Source organism: Triticum dicoccoides, chromosome 2B, assembly GCF_002162155.2.
Source record: "Triticum dicoccoides isolate Atlit2015 ecotype Zavitan chromosome 2B, WEW_v2.0, whole genome shotgun sequence".
Classification (NCBI taxonomy): Eukaryota; Viridiplantae; Streptophyta; class Magnoliopsida; order Poales; family Poaceae; genus Triticum; species Triticum dicoccoides.
In genome coordinates this window covers 544,443,641-544,450,733 of record NC_041383.1, presented here as the reverse complement: position 1 = coordinate 544,450,733, position 7,093 = coordinate 544,443,641, and positions in this window count along the sequence as shown.

The window sequence follows — 7,093 nt, the reverse complement described above, 5'->3', positions numbered from 1 at the left end:
TTTTCTTGCATGAAACATGCACCTTGATGCTAGATGTCTCGCGTGTTGGGAAAGGATGAACAGAGCTCATGTAAAAGAAAAGAGTAGAAGAGCATAGATTCCCGACGACCGAGGAGGAGCAAGGAATCTCACGGTGGAGCGTCTGCAAGGAACCTTGCGCGTTTTCCCCTATTTTTTGCCGCCTGCCCACCTATAAACAAATAAAAGAACATGACGATGTTTTATACTCCCTCCATTCCCAAATATAAGTCTTTTTAGAGATTTCAATAAGGGACTACATACGAAACAAAATGAGTGAATCTACACTCTAAAATATGTCTACATACATCCGTATGTTGTAGTCTATTTGAAATGGCTAGAAAGACTTTTATTTAGGAATGGAGGGAGTAGTTTATATTGAATTATTGATAACCATGCAACAAGCCACGCATGGACAGGACGCATGCAGCCATGCATGTACACAAGCCAACGCACTAACTCCATCCGATCCAACTCATGCACATACGCGCACAACATGGAGCACACAACGCACGTACACAAGACATGCATGCACACACGCTCGGCCGTAGAATGCACGTGAATAACACATGCATGTGCACACACTCGGTTGCATGGAGGTGTGCGCCATCCACGGCGACATCCAGTTCGTCGTGCTACGGCGAAGCTCACACGCAACGGCGCATACGCATCTCTTGCAGCACCTCTTTGCCTTCGTTGCACAACTACTAGTCGGAGACGAAGACGACCACAGCCTCGGCCTTAGAGCTAGCACCGATGGAAAAACACGCACGCTACATGCACACGATCACATACGGAGTGCCCACGACGTGGTGGTGGTGCGTCCCCAGTCGCCTCTACTCCTTCTACGCATGTTGTCTATCAAGGCGGCTGCATGCTAATGATGATGTGGGTGAGATCTTCTAAGACTCAGATGATGACGAGGAAAATTATGAGACACAAGGTGACGTACACCGTCAAGGTCCACGGTCAAGGGGGAGCTAGTAAGTGCTTAGATGTGCTTAGAGCAAGTACAATAGAGCTGACTCAGCAGGCTATAAGGAATAAACTAGTATATTTCTACTTAGTTGGAGTAAAGAGAATAGGAGAGAGAAGGTAAGCGGGCTCTTCGTGAAGGGCCAGCTCTAGCACGTGCTCCTAGGCACTTTGTGAGAATGAAAGGTGGGCCACATAATAAAAAAGTAGTACACTCTTTTGATCTACTATTGTACATGTTGACTATAAGATGGGCTGTAGATGACATGGCACTCGCTCATAGCCAGCAGCTGGCTATACTATTAATGCTCTTTAGATGCGGTGCTAAGTGCATTAAATTGCTTAGTAACTCAAGTCTTCAATGCATAGGTGCTTAGTTTATTGGTGCCACATCATATTTTATGCCTACGTGGCAGGCTTAGCAGCTATACATGGTGGAGCACTGGGAGAGGCCAAGGCTGGTCATAGTGGGGAGTAACTTATACTGTAACATATTGCTATGTTACTCTAAACATCTCTATAAACTGGAAAGGAGGGAGTAGTAACATAGACTAGTGTCATATGCAGAGTATGGAAGCACATGATATTTCCCCGTCCGGACCGATCCCAAGTTGGCTTCTCACCTTCTTGGCCCAACAAAAACCCCTCCCCCTCCCGCGCGCGCTTCCCTCCCGGCGCCAGCTGAGCCCGCCGCTCCACATTGATGGAATGTCAGGGTGACGCGACCTCTCACTGCTTCCGCTGTTGAAGCGGCGCGCCGACCGAGGGCACCACCCGCTGCACGCCCGGCATTTCAGACTACACAGTGGAGAGTAACTTTAGAGCAAGTACTACAATTAGATGACATAAGCAGGCTATATGGATTTAAATATAGTATTTGTGCTTAGTTGAAGGAGAGAGAAGAGGAGAAAGAAGAGAAGCAGATTGTAAACATGTAGCCAGTTGTACTCCAACATACTTTGTGAGACAAAAGGTGGGGCCATTATTAATGATATTGTATTTATACTAAAGGGACTAACGGACGCCTTAATTACTCCATTTTTTTGAGACAAACCTTGGTGGGGCTATTATTGACTTTTTTTGAGCTATTATTGACTTGGACGTGGGGTTTGGGGGCCAAAGGCCTACTATTATACTCGCACGACCGACCTGACATGCTCTACCCTAGCCGCCGCTGTATCATATGGTTTTGCATCGTTCCGGATCTTAGCGCCGCCACGCATTTCTTCTCCAGCCCTCCTTTCGGCATGCACTGCGAGAAGGGACAACAGTCCTCCGAACCCCGCCTTTCGTGATCCTGTACAGGAGAGGGGCGATCAGGTTTTTGGGGAGCACACTAATGTGACTGCTGCCAGCGACAACTTCCTCAACGATAGCCTTCTTCCCCGACCTCGGTAACCTCTGCATCAACGACATGAGTCACAACATCAACCACATCGGTTCTGCTCCCACTGTCCAGTATGTGATTCTGTCCTCCTGGTTTAGTCCACATCATTACTTTGATGTTTGCAATTGTCGTCATGATCTATTTACTGCTGATTCGGATTAAATCTCATACTAAATTGCTCATATATTCAACAATCCAATCCAAAAACCTTATTACAGGAAATTTACTTCGAGTGGTTTTGCTGCGCTTTTGAAGCCGCCTACTTTTATGGGGGTGCAATATAAAAGGTGGCGCACAAGAGCAGTATATTGGTTTCAGATCATGTACTGCTATGACACCACTAAGGGTAAGCCTGAGGGCGATCTTAATCCTACACATCAGGAAGCTTTTCAGAACATGCATACCCTCTTCAAAGCTGCCCTGCTGAGTGTTCTTGACGATTCCATTGTGGATTCATATATGTCGTTTGACAGCGGCAAAGACATGTGGGCTGCGCTCGAGGCCACGTTTGGGCCCTCGGGTGCTGGCAACAAGTTGTACGTCATGGAGCAATTCTGTGACTATAAGATGACTGATGAGCGCTCTGTTGTTCAGCAGACTCATGAGATACAGTCACTCTCTAAGGAACTTGAGTACTTTAAGTGTGTGTTGCCGGACAAATTTGTTGCTGGGTCCATCATTGCCGAGCTTCCACCTTCGTGGAACGATTTTTCTACTTCTCTGAAAAACAAGAGACATGAGTTTTCTGTTTTGGATCCCATTAGTATTTTTGATTTTAAGGAGAAGGCGAGAGCAAAATACACACGTGCTTCGGTCGCTGAGGGAGCTTCTAGTGCCCACATGGTACACGAGAAGAACTTCCGGCCCAACCAGCCGCAAAACAACAAGAACAAATCTTAGGGGAAAGGCAAGCCGTCACATTCATAACTGGAAGAACAAGCCGTCACATTCTACCAACTTCAAGAAGAATTCTCATAACTGGAAGGGATACAAACCTCAATTTTGGTAGCACCGCACAAAATTTATATGGCTGCATCTCCCTGCTGTCAGCTAACCTCATGGTGCTCCAGGTATTCCTACATTCATAACTATGTACAATGACCACCGCAAGATGAAATTAGCTTATTCGTACGTTGACTTTCTGAATGCAGTGCGGAACAATCCTGTCATGTGTGGAGGAGCAAACAAGCAATACATCCGAAGGTGGAAATCAACCAAGGACTTATGAAATTATATATAATCTTCCTCAGGCAGGTCACTATCCCCTTCGTCCAGATGATTGTGTTTTGTCATGCCAGAGCTATTGATATGTGCTACTGTTTTGCAACACCGTTTAAGTATAGCTACTGTTTTCCTATCTTTTCAGATTCAGGACAATGAATATGATTTCAGGGGAACTGCACAATATGGACCCATGTTGAGTCATCTCTATTACCTCATGTGTTTTCTGCAAATGTGTCAGCATCAATTGCAAGATGAGGCAGCTAGCTAGCTGTGGAGTTGCAAACATGCTCAAAGTGCTCGCAACATTGAGTACAAACAAGCATGCCCAGGAAATTAATGCGTGGGCAGGGAGGCCCTTTGCTCAGAGAAGCATCGACTGATTTTCTTTATTTCCACACCTTCTCACAGCTTTGTATTGGTTATAGTATGGTGAATCATTGAGATGCATATACATGCTGAACTTTTGTTCTTCTTAATGTTAGTTTAATGTGAGTGTCTGCATCCAGTACCGCATCCTCTAATTTGGTGGATGCACACAGAGAAAATAAATCTCCTTAATTTACTCCATAACCAGCCTATTAAATAGGCCTAGTAACAAACCAGGCGCATGAAGTGGCCGGCGGGACATGCATCCTGCATGCATGGCCAGTCAGCCAAGTCCATGCGCCAGCTCCAATGCAACAACGCAAAAGAAGAGAGCGGTTCTTGGGAAAAAGCGAGTAGTTAGTGCAGCGGGCCTTATAAACACGAACAACTCACTCTCCCGCTTCCATCTTCCCCCATTTCCCCCCGCTCCCCAATCTTCCTTACTCGTCCAGGAAACCCTGTTCACCTTCTTCCTCACTCGTACATAAAACGCCTGCTCCTCTTCTTCCACTCATACAGAAATCCCCAGCCCTCCTTCTTCCCCACTCGCACTGCCACTAGGCTCGTTTCTGGCTACTCTGCTCAAATCTGTGAGCTCGGCGCGACGCCCACAAGGAAAATGGAGTCGTCTGGCCCCAGCACTAAGAAGATGAGGCTCCCGCCAGTAGCAACGCCGGTTGTAGATCCCGCACCCGGTAGCGCGGGGAGAAGCGGCGAGCCCCCCCCCCCACCCGGATCTGAGGAACCGGTAGAATCTCCGGTGGACCGCATCAGCGACCTCCCGGGCGTCATCCTTGAGGAGATCATCTCGCTTCTCCCCACCAAGGATTGCTGCCGCACACAAGTCCTCTCAACTCGGTGGCGCCCTCTATGGCGCACCGCGCCCCTCAATCTCGATTGTCATCAGATATCTATCCTTCCTGAATTTTATCTCCTTAGAGCCATCGTCTCTTCTCACCAGCAGGGCCCCGTTCAATGCCTCTGCATCCCGACAAGCTACCTGCTGTCCATACCCGGCAAGGTGGACGATTGGCTAACATCCCCTGAATTCGGAAAACTCCAGCAGTTTGAGTTCTACCATTACCACGAAAGTTTCGTACCAAGAATTCGTGCCCACACCACCGTTGTCCATCTCACAGTTTTGCTCCTCTCTCCACACCGCCACCTTTGCCCGGTGCGATCTACCAGACGATCTGGTACAAATGCTTTGACTCCCACTGCTAAAAAAAAATTTCGCTTGTGGTGGTTTATCTGTCGGAGGCCTCACTGCACAGCATCATCCACTCAAGTTGCCCTGCCCTGGAGCACTTGCTAATTGTTTTGGGAATAGAAATCGGTATCGGTTGTCTCCAAATAAAGTCGCCTCACCTTAAAAGCATTGGAATTTGTTTTAAAGGATAGTAGCTCATCATGGAAGATGCCCCTTCACTTGAAAGGTTGCTCCTTCATAATTGTTATACACCTTCAGAAATAACTGTCGTCTCTGTGCCCAAACGGGAGACCTTGGGTGTAATTCGTGACCCATTTAATAATCACAAGGAGTTGGTGTTTGGCTCCTCACTTTTTCAGGTACCGTATATTATCATCTACACATTTGTAATCATATGCTGCATTTTTCATTTGTGCGCATAAGTTTTATATCATCTTGGAGTACACTTTGGGTACTAATATTATGTTATATGCTCAATGAAGAGTTCGTCCATTGATAGCCTATCAATGCTGCTGGATTCTATCAAGATCATATATATCAGAATGTATAGTTTTGATCTGGACATAATTATTGGCTTGCTGCGATGCTTTCGGTCTCTGGAGAATTTATACATAGAGATGATGATTTCATGCACATTGAAAGCCCGTATATATTGTACTAGAATTAACTGTGCAGATGTCGTTCTTTCGACATACTCTTTTTTCAGACCTTAACTGTTTTCAATCTTCATGTCTACTTTGGCAGAACCACATGGAGAAAAACATATAACCAATCATTGGCGTAATAAGCACAAGGATTTTCTCAGTTCTCATGACATTCATTCGAGGACAATAACGATGGGACGATATGCATCCAACCAGGCAAAAAGAAGCTTTGTCGCATTCTTCTTGTTGAATGCAAGGTTACTATTGTCCATGAGGCTTAATTTTTATAGCAAGAGATTTCTCACGGACGAACATGTTGAACAGCAAAAAAAGAAGTTTTAGGTGGACAAATGGGCTTCTAAACGTGCTCGGCTTCTATTTACAATAAGTTGTAGACGTCCTGAAATAATTTTTTTTGCATAAGATGTTGATTTTCTGGATTAGACCGATCCATTTGTTTGTGACTGCAAAAAAGAGTGGTTGGGTTAGATGTCACTGTCATGTTCAATCTGGTTTTTGTCTAAAAAATTGATGAATAATTAATCCTTGGGCTTTTGTACCCTTTGTATGCTTGACTTGCATGTTGTTGTCCTCGTACTCCCCTCCACCTGCCACTACACTGCCGCATCTTCCATGGCTGCTGTTCATTCCCGTCCGTGGCCTTGCCGTCGTTCTCCGCCTTGGTTAGCTCGTTGTGCCTGCCGCTGTCTGGCGTTGTCAACATGGTCAACAACCAAGAGGAATCAGGAGATGACTGTACATGGAGAGGAAGATAGTAGGGACCCACTAGGGTCATTCATTTCGCAAGCAGGTACCTCGTTATTACAAGCCAAAAAAATACTTCCTCCTAATTGTTTGACAACTAGGTTCCACGCCATTGTCAATGTAGTCAATAAACGGGAAAATTACACAGCAAGCGGATAACACCAGGGACCCAGCAGCTCGCCCAGTTATTTTTCAATTTCAGAGATGGAGCTCAACTGCGCGCTGTGCGGGGGTTGTGGCCCGTCTAGCCCACGCTTACGCTTTTATTAAGCACATGACGAGCCCAGTTAATATATTTTTTCTTTCTGAAATTGGCTAGCCCAGTACTTTTTTTCAAAGAATACCAAAACCGAGGCCTACTTGCTTTTCTCAGCCCTGCTAGGCTGCAAATCTTTCAAGACGAGGAGAGATGTAAGTAGTAAGAAATGGGCTTCCCTAGAAAACGGGCTATAAGTTGTAAGAAATGGGCTGTAAATTTTTAAACCAAAGCCAACTGGCAATTAC